Consider the following 19652-nt stretch of genomic DNA (forward strand, 5'->3'; position numbering starts at 1 on the left):
TTGCTCTTTTTTCTCTGAATGGGTTCCAAGGTTTTAGTGGCTGTCTGTGGGAAGACAAGTCTCAGGGATGTATACTGCATATGTACTTCGATGATAAATGAACTTTGAATCTAGAGGGAGGAGTCTCCAAACCAGGCCGAAAGACAGAAGAATGAGACCCCCCTTTACCCTGGATACCGTTAGCAAACGTGCAATCTCTGGAGAACAAAGCTGAGGGCAAGATTGCTATATTGGAAGGAACTGAGAGATTGTTGTCATAGTCATAGAGTCATAGAGAAACACAGCACAGAACCGAACCAGGCCCTTCAGCCCATCTAATCCATGCCAAAACAGCCTAATCCTACTGACCTGCACTGGGACCATAGCCCTAGATCTTATATCCGTTAATCTATCCAAACTCCAATTAAAATTTGAAATCGAGCTCACACGGGCACTTGTGCTGACAGCTCACCCCACACTCTCATGACCCTCTGAGTCAAGAAGTTTCCCCTTATGTTTCTCTTTTTACCTTTCATCCTTAACACATGACCTCTGGCTGTAGTTATGTCCTATATGCAATCATTTGATCCTACCAGCATAGTCCTTCCTTTTCTTCGATACCTTAGACATCGTCTCCTTATCTGTGGTTTTCCCTGAACCATTCCTGATAGCCGCATGTCCTGTTTTCAACCACTCTCTGCATAAGGAAGCTTGCCTCCTTTATTAATCACTATCTTACAATAATACTGTAAGTAAACTCTTAGACCATTTATTAACACTGTCAGGCAGTGTATAGAAAATTAAGATTATATACTTATTTGCAGATGATCCAGTTGAGGATTCCAATTAAGATTTTCCTGCAATCCCAGAGACCAGAAAGTTTTATGAATTTAGATAATAGGCATCAAAAATTCTTTGGAGTTTTAGCCCTTGTTTGTTTTAAGAACTCGCTGACTATTTTATGTTTCACTGCAATGGAAGCTGGTGATGCTATGTCTGCTAACTTTTGGGTTGCCGTTCTGAATAATGAATGGAGGGGCAGGTTTTGCAAATCACTGGCACCATCAACGCTATGTATTTATATACAGAGACAAGACTGGTAAATGACAAGCTATTTGAGAGAGAGGCCTCTGTTGGTCAGGGTCGACGATGGTTGTTGTGCCTTAGCTATCTAGATATTTAACCCTGGGCAGAGCCATATGCAGAGCAAGCTGTTGCCCATGTAGCATGCTCCATCTCTCCACACATCTGATGAATCCAAAGGAATGGCAGAGTCCAATACAGTTTGACAACAGCATTGTCGCAGGAGTTGCGAATCAGCGTGAACTCAACGTAGGACTGCTTTTGGGACTCCAGCTCCGTAGTTTTCCCTTTGGGTTTACTGTCAAAGCCTTCCTGCTCCCAGATAAGCTGACAACCACTGCTGACAAATCCTACCTGCCTGAAACAATTGGTTTTAAGGCCAGTAACCTGCCTTTGCCCCTCTCCTGTCAATAGAAACAGTTTCACCAGGTTTAGTAGCTAAGTCACACATGAAAGCCTGGATCAGGATTTGGTTGTCAGAGGCAATTTGAGGTGCACACCAATGGGAGCATTTAATAGGTAGTGGGAGCTCCCCTTACCACCCCTGGCTATAACAACCTTAAGGAACAAACTATTTAGGTCTCACAATATTACATGAAAGCAGTGCACTTGAGTAAAGCCAATTAGGTTTCAGAAGCAAGCTATAAATACAACAAGGTGTAATGGAAAAGCAGAATGTTATTCTGCTCCTCAAACCTCATCGACTATTCAATTAGATCACAAGTAATTGATACTTTATGTTCATGTTAGGTTCTTAACTAGGTTTATGCAGAGACATCAGGTTATGTAGGAAGGTTTGGTTCCATCATCAATGACCCCCACCATCCAGGCCACGGTCTCTTCTCACTACTCGCATTGGGTAGGAGGTATAGGAGCTCAGCCCACTGTTGTTCACGCTGCTGATGCATGACTGTACTGACAGATTCAATTCAAACTGAATCATCAAGTTTGCTGAAGACATGGCAGTGGCTGGCCACATCAACAACGATGATGAGAGAGTACAGAGAAGAGGTAGAGTAGTTGTAGAAAGGAGTGAGCACAACAGCTTGAGTCTCAACAAGGACAAGACTAAAGAGATGAATGCAGACTTTAGGGCTCAACCATCATTCTGACAATGTCAACCATTGACAGTGTCAACTGCATCTCTGTCTGGTATGGGAATTGCAAGACATCTGACCACAACACCCTATGAAGGATTGCGAGGACTGCTGAAAGGCCTGTCTTCCACACATCTGAGATAGTCACCAGGACCCTTAGTATTGTCAAAGATCCCTCCTATCTGTCCAACAATCTCTTTGGCCCCTTACCATCAGGCAGGAGGTACAATAGTATTATGACAAGGACTGGTAGGATGGGAAACCCCCAGGTCATGGGACTACTGAACTTCCTGCTACTTCTCAGCTCTCATCATATATGAAGCGCCAGTTGCATTATATGGTTTATTTTTTAACTTGTGTTGTAAAAGCACCTTATTATTTGTTAATTTATTTGTGGTAATATTACTCTGTGTTATATACTTTGGGGTGTATGGGGTATCAGGGAGGGGTAGCACCTCTGGTGGGTAACATGTCGCGTCCTTTTCAAGGCAGTTAGTCCACCTTTGGTCTCCACCTGGCACTCAACTCTCACCTGTGGCTCCCTATAGCTGTTTGCATGTGACAGCGGCCACACCCTGGGCAACGGCCTCGACAGGTGAAGGTAGCCGACGGGTCTCAAACCCTTGGTGAAATAAGGAGTTGTCTATCCCAGCATGTGAAGACAGACTCTGGCGGATTGAGCGGACAAGACCAATGGAAGGTCCAATGGTCAAGAAGGCGGTCTCTGCAAGCGTCGTGGAACGTGTAGAGCAGGACAAGACACAGAAGACGTCCTAGTCGTCCACTGCGCCTAGTTCCATCTCCAGTCATCTTGACTTTGTCTTGCGGCTAGATCCAGATGGGAATTGGGAAGAGAGAGTGAGGCTGACGCTGCACAACTCTCCCTCACTTAAATCCAAACCACGCGCTAGTCTCCATAATAATGGTGTCAAGGTCCTCATCGACGTTGACGATGGGTGAACACACATATATATACTGTGATGTGCACCTTGGTCTGGAGGAATGTTATTTCATATGGTGGTATATGTGTAAATGGATGAAACTACAATAAACTTATAGTTAAACTTGAACTTAAGTTCCAGATCAAAAACAGATATGACCCTATAACTATTAAGAATGTGGTTTCGGGTACTTGGAGGCACATAACAAAGTAGGCTGTAGTCAGCATGGTTTCCCAAAGGAAAATCTTGTCTAACAAACTTGTTGGAATTCTTTGAAGCAATAACAAGTAGGATAGACAAAGGAGAATCAGTGGATGTTGTGTACTTGGATTTTCAGAAAGCCTTTGACAAGGTGCCACACATGAGCCTGCTTAGCAAGCTACGAGCCCATGGTATCACAGGAAATATTCTAGCATAGATAAAGTTGTAGCTGATTGGCAGGAGGCAAAGAGTGGGAATAAAGGGAGCCTTTTCTGGTTGGCTGCCAGTGACTAGCGGTGTTCCACAGGGGTCTGTGGAGGACCGATTCTTTTTATGCTATATGTCAATGATTTTGATAGTGGAATTGATGGCTTTGTTGCAAAGTTTGCAGAATATATGACGATAAGTGGAGGGGCAGGCAGTTTTGAGGAAATAGAAGCTATGGAAGGACAGATTAGGAGGATGGTCAAAGAAATGGGCGATGGAGTACAGTGTTGGGAAGTGTATGATCATGCACTTTGGTAGAGAAAATACAAAAATCTGAGGTGCAAAGAGATTTCAGAGTCCATGTGCGGGATTCACTAATGGCAGTTTGCAGGTTGAGTCTGTGGTGAGAAAGGCAAATGCAATGTTAGCATTCATGTCAAGAGGACTAGAATATAAAAGCAAGGATGTAATGTTGAGACTTTTTAAAGCCCTGGTGACACCTCACTTGCAGTATTGTGAGTAGTTCTGGGCCTCTTATCTTAGAAAGTATGGCTGGAACTAGAGAGCATTCAAGGAAGGTTCATGAAAATGATTCTACGATTAAACGGCTTGTGATATGAAGAGCATTCATGGCTCTGGGCCTGTATTTATGAATATTCAGAAGAATGAGGGATGACCTCATTGAAGCCTATTGAATGGTGAAAGGCGTAATAGAGTGGAGGTGGAGAGGATATCTCCTTTGGTGGAAGAGTCTAAGACCAGAGGTCACAGCCTCAGAATAGAGGGGTGTCCTTTTAGAAATGAGATGAGGAGGAACTTCTTTAGCCAGCTAGTGGGGAATCTGTGGAATTCATCGCCACAGGCAGCTGTGGAGGCCAAGAGTTTATGGATATTTAAGGGAGAAGTTGATAGATTCTTGATTGGTCAGGGCATGAAGGGATATGGGGGAAGGCAGGAGAATGGGGCTGAGAGGAAAAATAGATCAGCCATAATGAAATGGTGGAGAGACCTGTTTGGCCAATTGGCCTAATTGTTTTATGGTCTAACCATCAGGCTACTGAACCAGCTCACCTCAGCGCTGAACTGAGTCCACAGCTTACAGATTCCGCTTTCTAGGAGTTTACAACTCATATTCTCAGTATTATATTTTCTTTTTAATTATTTACACAATTTTTTTGCACATTGGTTGTTTTTCTGTCTTATGTATAGTTTTTCATACATTTGATTGGATGTATTTATTTTCCTGTAATTTGATAATACATTTACTTTGAATTTGCCTTTGACTTCATGAAATTATGAATAGAGTTCAACTGTCTGTTTGTGAAAAGGCCATGAGTGTAGAGAGAAGGAAGCATTTGTGATGGATAGGGCTGATGGTGCTAAGATGGAAAATGAAGTCCATGGAGAGAAAAGGAACTAATCATTGTCTATGAAGAGCAACAACTTAATGGTCTGATGGATTGAATGTTGTCCAGCATGAAGCCATGAATGGCAAATGTGAGTATGGATTTTTGAAATGTTGAGAGGGAGGCTGGGAACTGCCAATGAAGTCTTGAGTGGTGACTGAGTAGGACTTAATATAGACACTGGTGTTCCTTATGGGCTAATCACCTTTATGTAAAATAAAGAAGGCTTATTTTAATATGGTCTTCACAATCTGATTTTATACTACTATTTTAAAAAAAAATTAAAATTATAGTTGATGTTCAATGCTGGAACATAGCATTCCAATTTGCACGCAGCAAGCTCCCACAAACTGCAACGTGATAATGATCAGACAACCTATCATTTGGGGATGCTGAGTGGACACCCAGTGTAGAAGCTCCCATGGCATCATCTCATTGTATAGCTCTTCAGCCATTCTATGAAATGGTGCCATGGGAATTTCTGTATCTACCCAATTGACCAGGTGGAGCTTTGGTATAACGTCACATATAAATGTCAGGAGAACTTAACTTGCCCAGTTTTATCTCAGCTCTCTGGGTATTACTTGAAACTAGGCTTTCATGAAACTAACATCCCAACAGCATGATGCAGCCACCACCATGCTTCACAGTAGGTAGGGAGGGTGTGTTTTTGATGATGTGTGGTGTTTGGTTTACGCCAAACATGGCGTTCAGTCTGATGGCCAAAAAGCTTAATTTTGGTTTTATCAGGCCATAGAACCTTCTTCCAGCTGACTTCAGAGACATATCTCCACACCACCTCCCAATATGACAAAAGCATTTAAAGCTTGGTACATTGGTATCACCCACAATATGTATTTATATAGAACACAAAAGTATACAGAAACATCCCCTTTGGCTCATGATGTTGTTCCAAACTAATTAAGCTAATGGTATCTAATCCCTTCAGTCTGCACATGGTCCACATTTCTCCATTACCTGCATATTCATGTGATTATCTAAGAACACTTTAAAAACTTTTGTCATATTGGGAGATGGTGTGGAGACATAACCCTCAGGTTTGACCAATGGCGTTAGTCCAGGGTAAGACAGCCTTTGGCATGGCCAAACTTGAGAGATCTTGTTTGTGTGGATGCTGCACAATGTGTTTCCCTGTTACAAATCAGTACCCTGAAATAACAAACAGTACACAATATGCAATTAAACAATTGATCTTTATAGTTCTTAATTTGACTATAGGGTTAATAAAGAAAACAAAAAGAAAAAGGGTCCATTTAATGTCTAATATGCATGTTGGAGCTCACTGTTTTCCTGTCTGTTCATTCTCATTGATTTCCCCCGGGCATCATTGACTCCCAACTGCCATGTCCATTCCATCCTGCAGTCTATGACTTCCCTGTTCTGGCATCTTCTCTCTCTATCTTCTGCCAAACAAAAGCCCACAAAACCCTTGCTCTCGGTCACACAAGAAAGAAAACCACTCCCTTCACTGGGTGCTGTACATTCTAAAGCCCCTGTTATCTCTAGTCATAACCCAAACACACTGTTGCTACAGAGAAACCATTACGTTAGCAGTGAAACCTTCCCCAGGGCGTTACAGAGATATGTCTCTGATGTCAGGTGGAATAAGGATCTCCGGGAAAATCCTGGAGGAAAACCCACACAGTCTGTGAGAGAACCACGACTTGGGAGATTTGTTTTCCAGCAAGACAATAACCCCAAGCATGAAGCTAAAATTACACAGAAATGGCTTAAAAACAGTAAAGTTAGTTTCCTGGAGCAGCCAAGTCAGAGTCCAATGGAAATTTGTGGCTGGGCTTGAAAAGGGCTGTTCACTCATGATCCCCATGCAATCTGACAGAGTTTGAACTGTTTTGTAAAGAAGAATTGGGGAATAGTTGCAGTGTTGAGACGTGCAAATCTGATCGAGACCTAGCCACACAGACTCAAGGCTGTAATTGCTGCCAAAGGTGAATCTACTAAATACTGACTTGAAGTGGGTGAGTAATTATGCAATCAATTACTTTGTGTTTAATGATTGTAATAAATTTAGACCAATTTGTAGAAATCTGTTTTCACTTTGGCATGAAAGATTTTTTTTCTGTTGATCAGTGTTAAAAAAGCCAAATGAAATCCCCTATGATTCAATATTGTAAAACAATAAAACATGAAAACTTCCAAGGGGGTGAATTCTTTTTATAGGCACTGTATCTCTATCAGATCATCCTTCAGCCAATCCAATCTCTCTCCATGACTAAAGCCCTCCAATTGAGGTAACATCCTGATGAATCTCCTCAGTATTTTCGTTCCCATGGTGTGGTGACTAGAGTTGCACACAAAAGTCGACGTGCAGTCTAACCAGTGTCTTGTAATACTGCAACATAATGTCCAACTTTTAGATACTCTCCCTGAATCTAGGAATGTAATAAACATTTATGTTTTCAGTTCATTGTGCATCTAATGGAAGAAGATATATGTATATATGTATGTATATGTGTATGTATGTTCTTTTGAATTCCTGATGAAGGGCTTTAGCCTGAAATGTCAGCTGTTTGTTCCCTTTCCACAGATGCTGCCTGACCTATTGAGTTCTTCCAGCATCTGTGTGTGTTGCTCTGGATTTCTAGCATCTGCAGAATATCTTGTGTTAATGCAATCTCTGGCTTCTCAAGTCATGCACTGAATCCCTGACTTTGTATTTATTTGTGAATTTGCAATATTTGTGAATGGAAATGAAACATTTCACTGCAAACACTGAGAGCATTTAGAATAATGTTTGTTATGAGAGAAATGATCATTAGATTTGGGAAGAATAGACTTTGTAAAAGGAAAAGTGGTGAAATGGAAAGTGGTGGCTTGTAAGGGTCACATTGACATTAAAAGAGAGTGCTTACTTTGAAAGCCTGACTATGTATCATTGTGTCAGCTGTGGCTCAGTTGGTAGCTCTCTCACCTTTGAATTGAAGAATTCTTGCTCTTACTTCCACTTCAGAGTGCAAAGATCAAGGCTGATGCTGCACAGTTAGAAGTGTTTTACCATCAAATGGAAGATCAAACTGAGGCTTTGTCTATTTCCTCAAGTGGATTTAAGCTTCCCATTTTTTATTAAGAATAGTTACCATTCCTGGTTTGTTATCCCTCACTCAAAAATTCTGAAACAGATTATATGGACATTATCAATATCCTATTTCTAATATACTACCTAATCTTACCTTGGCAATAGAACACCATGGACTACTCTTGCACAATGGACTTGTCTCTGATCTTATTTTACTTTTGCACTAATATCTTGTTTTTCAGTCTTTATTTATCAGGTGCAACAGGTTATTAAGAAGGCAAATGGAATGTTGGCCTTCATTGCTAGGGGGATTGAATTCAAGAGCAGGGAGGTCATGCTGCAGCTATACAGGTACTGGTGAGGCCGCACCTGGAGTACTGTGTGCAGTTCTGGTCTCCATACTTGAGGAAGGTTATACTGGCTTTGGAGGCAGTGTGGAGGAGGTTCACCAGTTTGATTCCAGAGATGAAGAGGTTAACCTATGAGGAGAGATTGAGTCGCCTGGGACTATACTCTCTAGAATTCAGAAGAACAAGAGGGGTTCTTACAGAAACATATAAAATTTTGAAAGGGATAGATAAGATAGAAGTAGGAAAGTTGTTTCCATTGGTAGGTGAGACTAGAACTAGGGGACATTGCCTCAAGATTCAGGGGAGAAGATTTAGGATGGAGATGAGGAGAAACTGTTTTTGCCAGAGGGTGGCGAATCTGTGGAATTCTCTGCCCAGGGAAGCAGTTGAGGCTACTTCACTAAACATATTTAAGATACAGTTAGATAGATTTTTACATAGTAAGGGAATTAAGGGTTATGGGGTAAAGGCAGGCAGATGGAGATGAGTTTACGGACAGATCAGTCATGATCTTATTGAATGGCGAGGCAGGCTCGATGGGCCGGATGGTCTACTCCTGCTCCTATTTCTCATGTTCTTATGTTCTTATTTGGTCTTCACTGTCATATAGAGTCACAGCGTATTACAGCACAGAAACAGGCCCTTTGGTCCATCTAGTCATGACGAACTATTATTCTGTCTAGTCCCATTCGACCTGCACCTAGACCATTGCCCTCCATACCCTTCCATCCGTGAACCCTTCCAAACTTCTCTTGTGTTGCAAGCAAACCTCCATCCACCACTTCTGCTGACAGCTACTCCCACACTCTCACCACCCCCTGCATGAAGAAGCTCCCCCTCAGATTCTCCTTAAACATTTCATCTTTCACCCTTAACCCTTAACCCATGATCTTTAGTCTCGCCCAGCCTCAGTGGGATAAGCCTGCTTGCATTTCGATACCCTTCATAATTTTGTATCACTTGATCAAATCTCCTCTCATTCTCCTGAGATTTAGGGGAAAAGCTTCTGAACAATTCAGCCTTTCCCTATAACTCAGGTCCTCAATTCCCAACAAAATCCAAGTTCATTTTCGCTGTACTCTTTCAATCTTATTGATACCTTTCCTATCGGTAGGTGACTTTTATAGTTTATGTATGTGTATTGTCTGAACCTGCATGCCTGGGACGTGTTGCAAACAGGTTTTCATTACATCTGTAACTCACCATACCTCACAGGGTTTTATTTGTACCTCTACCTCACCAAATTTGTGGAAGCTAGCCATGCATGAATTCCCTGCTCCTTATGCCAATACTGTACTTAAGAAAGTATCCTTTCTCTAAAAAGCATTAAGGTGGCCATATTTCATTCAGAGTTTCAGGAGATTTGGTATTTTACCTAAGACACTCTCAAATTTCTACAGGTGCGTACTGTGGAGAGCATTTTAACTGGCTGAATCACCGTCTGGTGTGGGGGTGAGGTGCCACTGCTCAGGATCAAAATAAGCTGCAGAAAGTTGTAAACACAGTCAGTTCCATCATGGGCACTAGCTTCCCCAGCATGCAGGACATCTTCAAGGAACGATGCCTCAAAAAGGTGGCATGTGTCATTAAGAATCCCTATCACCCAGGACATGCCCTCTTCTTACTGCTGCCATCAGGGAGGAAGTGCAGGAGCCTGAAGGCACCCACTCAATAATTCAGGAATAGCTTCTTCCCCTCCACCATCAGTTTTATAAATAGACATTGAACCCACAATCACTACTTTTTTTTCTTTCTTTTTGTAAGAATTTCCTTTATGGATAGTGGGGTGGAGGTATATCTCTATCAAAGGAGGTGTAAGGTTTTCCTTCCCTCCGCTAGCCTGCAGGCCACCCTTGGGCAAGGTGTAGCATCTGCTTAGCCCCCGCCCCCCACCCCCCTGACTCCGATCAGGGTTACATGAAGCCATGGGAGCAGGTGATGGATGATCGTATGAGCAGCTGGTGCATATCACAAGTTCTGTTTATGCCCACTGACCCAGGCAATCTCTGTACAGTATTGATAATGGCTGGGGTCACCCGTCTTGTAAAGACACTGCCCAGAGGAAGGCAATAGCAAAACACTTCTGTAGAAAACTTTGCCAAGCGCAGTCATGGTCACGGAGATCATGATCGCCTATGTTATATGATGGCATATAATGATAATGATATTTAATTTAACATTTTAAATATATGTATGTGTGTGTGTGTGTGTGTGTGTGTGTGTGTGTATATATGTGTATATATATATATATATATATATATATATATACTGTAACTTAGTTTTTATTATTATATTTTGCAATGTTCTGCTGCCGCATAACAGTAAACTCACAACATACGGCAGAGACATTAAAACTGATTCTGGTTTGCTGCAAGAAGTAGCGTTCATTGTATAAGGTGTCTGCGGAGTTGGATGTTATATGTGGAATACTGTACAGTATTTGGAAATTTATCCATCTCAATTAAATGCAAAATATATTGCCACATGGAAATTTTATAGGAACTTAAGAATGTAGAAACCAAGAAATCAGTAAAGGAAGAGGGGATCTAATGTGATTTTACTTAAACACAGAATTGTTACTCATTACTGACAAATCTAGGGACTAGTCACTGGCATTTGCAGTTTCAATTATTAACCTTAGAGGTAATATACCTTTAAATAATTTAATTACTTCTTTACCTTCTTTGTGGATTTCCACAAGTATCCATGCACTAGTATTATATAATAAAGAAAAAAACCTACCTTACATCTGAGAATGGCATCTCGCATCGGATTTAACAGTGAACATCTTTACAGCTTCACAGCAGCTAACAGCTCAAAAGTAGTGCACATTTTTCGCCATGGGTATCATTTATCAAGGAACAAGAGAGTGTAATTGAATAATGTGCCATAATGTAACTCTATTTTCCTAAAGAACTGAAGGGATTGCTTTTTCCTTTCTTTTCTGAGGTTCTTTGCCGTTAAAGTGAGTTTGAGATTTCCACTTATACTCAACAAACAATATTCCCCCTTTCACACACCGTCTCACACTCTGTACTTCTCACTTAATGAATCCAGGAGTATTCCTGACTGAGTGATTACACTTTGAAGTGAGGGGTGTTCATAATTCATGTAGGGAATGACTGTTTTGCATGGACAAGGTATGGAGTTGGAGAGAAAAGGTAAATTGAGAGGGAAAGATTTGGAGATGGATACCAAATCAGAAGCATTGTTGCCAATTCAATTCCTTAAAATGGGCTTGATGCCTTTGTTTGCTAGGAATGTGCTTTGGGGGCATTTCTATCCTCTTGTATTTGCTGACATGGATGACATTGTTGTAAATTTCATATCATAAAAACTGGGCGAATAAGCAGCACGAGTGCATAATTTTTGCCACCTCTTCAATTCTAGGTAAATGTCTTTCTGCATTTCAGATTCAGATTATTTTATTGTCATAAAGCGCAGGAACATGGAATATGGGCCAGATGCAGGTAAATAGGACTAGCTCAGCTAGACAGCTTGGTTAGCATTGACGAGTTGGGCCAAAGGGCTTGCATCCTTCATGTATGAATTTGTGACTCTACGGCAGAATGCTGCTACTGCCTTTCTTTTTGCGTAACCTGCTTGATGCAAATTAGGTTAGATTATGAAGACACGCAGTCCTCTTTTATTATCATTTAGTAATGCGTGCATTAAGAAATGATACAATATTTCATCCGGTGTGATACCACAAAACACAGGACAGACCAAGACTGAAAAAACTAACAAAACCACGTAATTATAACATATAGTTACAACAGTGCAACAATACCAGAACTTGATGAAGAAGTCCATGAACACAGTAAAAGTTCAAAGTCTCTCAAATGTCGCACATCTCACGCAGACGGGAGAAGGAAGAAAAACTCTCCCTGCCATACCCAACCACAGTCTGACTCTGAGTCATCCGAAAACTTCGAGCTCTGATCAGCTCTGCGACACCAAGTACTGAGCGCCATCTCTATCCGAATGATTCAACCTCCATCTCGGTTGCCAACAGCAGGCAAAACCGGAGATCTTGAGGCTTTCCCTCCGAAAGATTCCCGACCGCGCAGTAACGACAGCAGCAAATGAGTGTTTCAGAAATTTTTCCAGATGTTCCTCTGTGCTTTCATGTCCATCTCCATCAAATCAGAATTGTCCACGGCCCCTATTTAACAGGCGCACTACCAAAGTTAATATTTCGGTTTTAAAACTTGTTTTAAAAAGCCCCTGTTTCACCTGGCCAAGGAGCGGAACAGTCTGCTTTTTTAAATATTTCTTCTAGGAAGCACATGGGAGCTGAATGATTTATTTGCCTTTGTAATTTTCCTCACCTCCCCCACAAGGAAGCACCTGGCTTGAATGTAACACCTCTGCTCAGTGAGATGCTTCAATAATCACATGTCCTCAGGGGAACATTGCTGTCCCAGCAGCTGCCCATACAAAATGATGGAGGAATTTAGTAAGTCAGGCAGAATTTATGAAAGGAATAAACAGTTCCTGATGAGAAATCTCAACTGCACGAAGAGAGATGCCATTTCTTGATTAAGGTGTCATGCCAAAGCCCTATAGGATCACAGAACTATGGAGTTAAACAGCACAGAATCAGACTTTTGAGCCCAACTCATCTATGCTGACCAAGGTGCCTGTCTGAGCTAATCCCTTTTGGTCCAATTTGGCCTGTATTTCACCCCCAACCCTCTCCATATGAGGAGCATTTGATGGCTCCAGGTCTGCACTCTCTGGAGTTTAGAAGAATGAAAACTATATTGGGAAAGTATATGATCAGAGGGCACAGCCTCAGAACAGAAGAACTTTCCTTTAGAACTGAGATGAGGTGGAATTTCTTTAGCTAGAGGGTCATGACCGGTGGAATTCATTGCCATGGATCGCTGTGGAGGCCAAGTGATTGGGTATATTTAAAGCAGAGGTTGATAGGTTCTTGAATAATAAGTGTGTCAGGAGTTATAGGAAGAAGACAGGAGAATGGGGTTAAGAGGGATAATAAATCAGCCATGAATGGAATGGCAGAGCAGACTCAATGGGCCAAATGGCCTAATTCTGCTCCCATATCTTATAGTCTTTATGATCTTAAACTATTCTTATCCATGTATCTATCCAAATGCCTTAAGTGTTGGAAATATTCCCACTTCTGCTGGCACTTTGTTCAATATACCCTCCACCCATTGTGTGAAAAAGTTGCCCCCACAGGACCATTTTAAATCTATTCACTCTTGTACGCCGCTTTCCACTTGAAAGCAGCTCATTGAAAGTGAAGTAAACAGAAAAAACTGCATTTTTTTCCAGTAACATTGGAGTGATTTCTCCTCAAAAATGAAGTGAATTTTTAACTAAAATCAATCCCAGACACTAATAGTTTGTAGTTATCAGGATTGATTGACAGGAGAATTATTCAATCGGCTCCACTCCAGCTGGACAGCGCTTCTCAGCACAAGTGCAATAAATTTTAAAAGGCAGCTAAAGTGAGGTCAACAGTGTCATTGTATAACTTAAACAGGCAGCCCGATTTCTGCAGATGATCAAGGGATATCAGAAAAGGGTAAAGTCAGCATCATCTGAAGACCCGACCCCCTGTACAAAATAACATCATTAGTGCTGTTGCATCTTCAAGCAATGATAGATTTTGCTTTTGAAAGAATTCTTTAAATACTTACATTTCTGAGTACATAACCATCAAAAGCTACTTAATGGAATTAAATGCTCACAGGTAAATTATTTTATGGAGATGAGGACAGCTGTGAGGTTGCAGGACAACATCCTATGCACCATCAATTTACAAGCCATCCCATCCAGGGACTTGGACTTTTTGTTTTGGTGACTGCCCCCTTTAATGCTATTGTAGACATATGTGACAGCTGTGTTGCATTGGTGGTTCAGTGGTAGAATTCTCGCCTGCCACGCGGGAGGCCCGGGTTCGATTCCCGGCCAATGCATAATGGATTTTATTGCAAGGAATATCATAGGAAAAGCAAATGAGCTCAGATGGATTACACACATGGAACTATGATATTGTAGCCATCAGTGAGACTTGGTTACAGGAGGAGCAGTACTGGCGGCTCAATATTCTGGGATTCCACCGTTTCAGTTGTGGTAGAGTGGGAGGGGTTAAAGGAGGAGGGGCGTCAGGGAAGTTAATAGTCAGGGAAAATGTCACAAGCTGGAGAATTTAGTTCTCGCCTTATCAGTGGAACTGAGGAATAAGAAAGGATGACCACATTAACAGACCACCCAACAGCTCACTGGATTTCGAGGAACAAATTTGTAGAGAGGTTGCAGACTGCTGCAAGACACACAAGGTTGTTATAGTAGGTAATTTTAACTTTCCACATATTAACTGGGACAGGACAGGTGACTGAAGTGTGTGTAGAGGAACACTTTGTATCTAGAGGTCACAATGACATTAGTTTCAAAGCAAATATGGAAAAAGATAGGTCTGCTCTGCAGATTGAAATTCTGAATTGGAATAAGGCCAATTTTGATGGTTTCAGAAAGGATTTGGCAAATGTGGATTGGGAGAGGCTGTTTTCTGGCAAAAGTGTACTTGGTAAGTGAGAGGGGTTCAAAAATTAAAATTTCTGAGTATAAATCCTGTATATGCCTGTCAGAATAAACGGTAAAGATAACACGTGCAGGGAACCTTAGTTTTCAAGAGATATTGAGGTGCTGGCTAAGAAAAAAGCAGTGAGTGGCAGGTCTCGGCAAGTAGGAACAAATGATGTACTTATGGAGTATAAGAAATGCAAGAGAACACTAAGGAAGAACTCAGGAGAGCTAAAAGAAGGCATGAGTATTCCCTAGCAGTCAAGGTGAAGGAGTCTACAGATATATCAAGAGCAAAAGGATTGTAAGGGACAAACCTGGTTCTCTGGAAGACCAGAATGGTAATCCATGCGAGGAGCCAAAACAGATGGGGGAGATCTTAACTGGATTATTTTTGCATCTGTATTTACTCAGGGGATGGACACAGAGTCTATAGAAGTGTGGCAAAGCAGCATTGATTTCACGGAATTATATAGATTACAGAGGAAGAGGTGTTTTTGCTGTCTTGAAGCAAATTAGGGTTATAATTCCCCAAGACCCACAAGGTGCTCCTTGGACCCCTAGTTCAGAAATTGCAGGGGCCATAGCAGAGATATTTAAATCATCCTTAGTGATAGGTGAGGCACTGGAGGATTGGAGGATAGCAAATGTTGTTCTGCTGTTTAAGAAAGGCTCTAAGAATAAATCAGGAAATTATAGGTCGGTGAGCCTGACATCAGTTGTAGGAAAGTTATTGGAAAGTATTTTAATGAACCGGATTTATGGGTATTTGGATAGATATAGCTTTGTGCGTGCCTAACCAGTCTTATAGAGTTATTCGAGGAAGTTACCGGGAAAGTTGATGGAGACAAGGCAGTAAATGTTGTCTACATGGACTTTAGCAAAACGTTTGACACAGCTAGCCATCTGGACACAAGCTGGGGTCTGATCAGCCCCGGCTGGGTCACCTGGAGGAGGTTGTATGATGTTGAAAGACCCGAAACACCCGATGATTCCAGGAACATCACTGGAGATGTGTCCAGAAGCATCAATAGATGTATGTACACAGCTTGCATGGGGGTTTGGTCAAGAAGTTTCAGTCGCTTGGATTAGATATCGACTGTGGGAGAAACCAGAGAGTCACAGTTGCCTCTCTGACTGGAGGACTGTCACTGGGGGAGTGCCACAGAGATCAGTGCTGGGTCCATTGTTATTTGTCATCAATATCAACGACCTGGATGCTAAAGTGGTTAACTGGAGAAGCAAACTTGCGGATGACACCAAGTTTGGCGGTGTGGTGAACAGCAAGCAAAACTATCAGAGCCCGCAGCGGGATCTAGACCAGCTGGAAAAATGGACTAAAAATGAATTTAATGCAGAGAAGTGTGAATTGTTGCACTTCTGTAACAAACTAGGATAGATATTACACAGTGAATGGTAGGGCACTGAGGAGTGTTGTTGAACAAAGGGATCTGGGAATACAGGTCCATAATTTATTGAAACTGGAATCACAGGTAGGTAGAGTCATAAAGAAAGCTTTTGACATATTATCCTTCACAAATCAACGTATTGAGTTACAGGCGATGGGATATTGTGTTGAAGTTGTATAAGACATTGGCAAGGCCTAATTTGGAGTATTGTGTGCAGTTTTTGTCACCTACCAACAGGAAAGATGTAAATTATTTTGAGAGAGTACAAAGAAAATATACAAGGATATTGCTGGGACTGGAGAACCTGAGCTATAAAGAAAAATTGTATAGGTTAGGACTTTATTCTTTGGAACGTATTATGAGAGGTGTAGATAGGGTAAAAGCAAGCAGGCATTTTCCAGTGAGGTTGGTTGGGACTACAACCAAAGGTCATGGGTTAAGGGTGAAAAGTGAAAAGTTTAAGGGGAACATGAGGGGAAACTTCTTTACACAGAGGGTGGTGAGTGCATGTAATGAACTGCCAGAGCAAGTGGTGCATACAAGCTTGATTTCAGCACTTAAAAGAAGTTTGGATAGGTTCATGGATGGTAGGGGTATGGAGGGCTATGGTAGCGGTGCAGGTCAATGGGAATAGGCAGTTTAAATGCTTAGGCATGGACTAGATGTTTCAGTTCTGTCCTTTTCTATGACTGTATGACTCAGATGCTGTGTGTAACATTTGGTACTGTGTTTTGCACTGTGGCCACAGAGGAATGCTGTTTCGTTTGGCTGTATTCATGTATACGGTTAAATGGCAATTGAATTCGAACTTGATATATTTGGTATTGATTAACTAATGTCACATGTATTGAGAGACAGAAAAATGCTTAAAGTTACAAGCCATCTGCACAGGTTATCTGACAACATAAATACTTCGAGATTGTACATGGAAAAAGCAATAACAGAATTAAAAAAGGCCAATTCTGGATCTGCAGACTCTGGAGCTGTAGGAACGCGGGAACAGCTGGGATCCTTTCTGTGTTTCCTCTTCTCTTCAGCAGTCGCTCTTCTGGATTCCTCAAAATCCTTGACTGCTCCGCGGATCAGCGTTCTCCAGCAGTCTCTGTCACAAGCCAGCTGCAGCCGCTCGTTGGCCTCAATATTTGCCAGAGAGAGCTGCTGCTTAAGTTTGTCTTTGTACCTCTTGCGCAGGGCACCACAATCTCTCTTGCGTGCCCTGAGAGAGTTCTCCGCAGAGTACTACTGTCGGTAACCTGAGCTGTCCATGTCAAACAAGTGGCCTGACCAGCGGAGCTGCTTGAGCAGCAAGGTGGTTTCGATGCTTGGAAGCTGAGCAATATTGTGATGACATCAGCCGTGTACACCTGGATTTTTGTGGACAGACATAGCTGGTCGTTCTTCCACACATGTTTTTGGAGGCTCCCAAAGGCAGTGCTGGCTCTGGTGAGTCGATTGGCAATGTCCCTTACACTTTCATTGTTTCATTGGAGATGACACTGCCCAGATAGGTGAACTGATCAACTGTAGTGAGAGGGTAATCATCAATGGTCAGCCAAGGTGGGTTGTGAAAGCCATGGGGGGGATTTATATCCAGTATATATAAAGTACAACTTCTATACAGACACCCACAGCATAATAAATTTTAAATTGCCCCGTTCAGGCCTAAAGATTTAATTGATGTGCAGGATTTCTTACTCTTGTGGCACAATATCTTTCCTGACAAGGAGGGTCACTCTCCTTGGCAAGTGAGGCTGTGAAATGATCTCAGGTCCTGGAGTCTCCTCCGCGGTGGTTGTAGGAGCTGAATCTGGAACTGCAGGAAGTGGTTCTGACAACTTTGGACACCTTTCTTCTCTAACAATTGACTCTGCTCTCCTCAACTGATCAATACGTTGTCTCCAGGGGACATCAGACTCAATCTGCAATGCATAGGAGAGTGGTCTAGTTCTGCCAAGTACCCACTTTTGATCCCATGCCAGGGCTACCTGTCCAAAAGTGAAACAATAAGCTTCCTTGTTTGAAGAGCCCTTAATTTGTCTCAGCTGGTGTCTTGCATACTCCTTTTGAGGTCGGTCTCAGCTAAGTTCACTATCCTGGACAAGAGGATATTGGTCTACTTTCAGTATTGGGTTGATGGTGACCTTAAAATCTCCATGGATCCTGACAGAGCCATTCTTCTTGACAGCTGCAACCTCTGGCTTTCCCCATGGGCTCCACTCAGCCTTGGAAAGAATTACGTCAGCCTCCATGTGATCTAGCTCCCTGGCTACTTTATCAGGGATGGTATAAGAAACCAGATGGGCTTTACAAATCTTGGGTGTGGCATTTTCATTTAACATTATTTTACCCTTGGTATGTTTGAGTTTTCCAATGTCATCCTAGAATACTTCTCTGGTATCTTCCAGTACCCTTCTTAATTCATTTTCAGTTGACTCTTTTTATTGCAGATGGTGGACAGATCTCCAATCAAGTTGTAGTTGCCTCAGCCAATTATGACCCCACAATGCTGGCCCTCCTGTTTTTACCTCTTACAAACCCAATGTGGCTTGTTGGTAGTTGTATTTCACAGGAATTATCTTTTCTCCAGTACAAGTTCTTATTAGATATCTGCAGGCTTCAGTTCAGTATCTTTGAAATGGCATTCAAACTCATTTTGTAGACTGAATTATTGAAACAGTCAAGCCAGTGACCAATTCCATGCTAATTAACTTACCATTCACTTCTGGTGTAAGCCATATTGTTTGACCCGTGTTGTAAATCTCAAAGTTACATAGTCCTGCGTCACACCCATCATTATCAGTTTTCCCATCAACATATTACAAATTGGTGCTCTTTTTTAAACTGCACAGGGTAGTGGAAAAGATAAAAAGTCAAGTTGCAGTCATACGACATGGTGCATAATGTTGATGAATGACACAATGGGAGGGGGAGGAGAAGTGTTTGTCTGGGTGGGAGGAGTTCTTAATTATGCTGGTTACATTTTCAAGACAATGAGAATTATAGACATGCAGGAAAGGCTGGTTTTCACAATGGACTGAGTTGTACCCACAATTCTATGCAATTTCTTGTGGCCTTAGTTAGAAGAGTTGCCAGACCTAGCTGTGATGCTTCCAGATAGGATGCTTTCAGTGGTGCATGTATGTAAATTGGTGAAGGTCTACAGATGCATGCTGTATTTCTTTAGCTCATCTTGTCCTTGTTGAGCTCTTATTCTGCCTTGTCCCATTGACCTTCACCTGGACCACAGTCCTCTGTACCCCGCCCATTCATGTACTTATCCAGAACTCTCTTAAATTTGAAAATTGTGGGCTCATACGACTAAGGATAAGCTATTTCATTTTTATTCGGATAAATCTCCCTTTT

At 41.9% G+C, this 19652-nt stretch overlaps 1 protein-coding gene and 1 non-coding gene across 2 annotated transcripts in view; both read left to right on the forward strand.

Annotated features, from left to right (window-relative positions):
* The window catches only part of oca2 (oculocutaneous albinism II), a 503930-nt gene that overhangs the window by 265151 nt on the left and 219127 nt on the right, over positions 1 to 19652 (forward strand). The gene's annotated exons all lie outside the window — the stretch shown is intronic.
* Positions 14203 to 14273, forward strand: trnag-gcc (transfer RNA glycine (anticodon GCC)). The gene has a single exon. It is a non-coding gene; the product is annotated as a tRNA-Gly (tRNA).

The sequence above is a fragment of the Mobula birostris genome, chromosome 7 (assembly GCF_030028105.1).
Source record: "Mobula birostris isolate sMobBir1 chromosome 7, sMobBir1.hap1, whole genome shotgun sequence".
NCBI lineage: Eukaryota > Metazoa > Chordata > Chondrichthyes > Myliobatiformes > Myliobatidae > Mobula > Mobula birostris.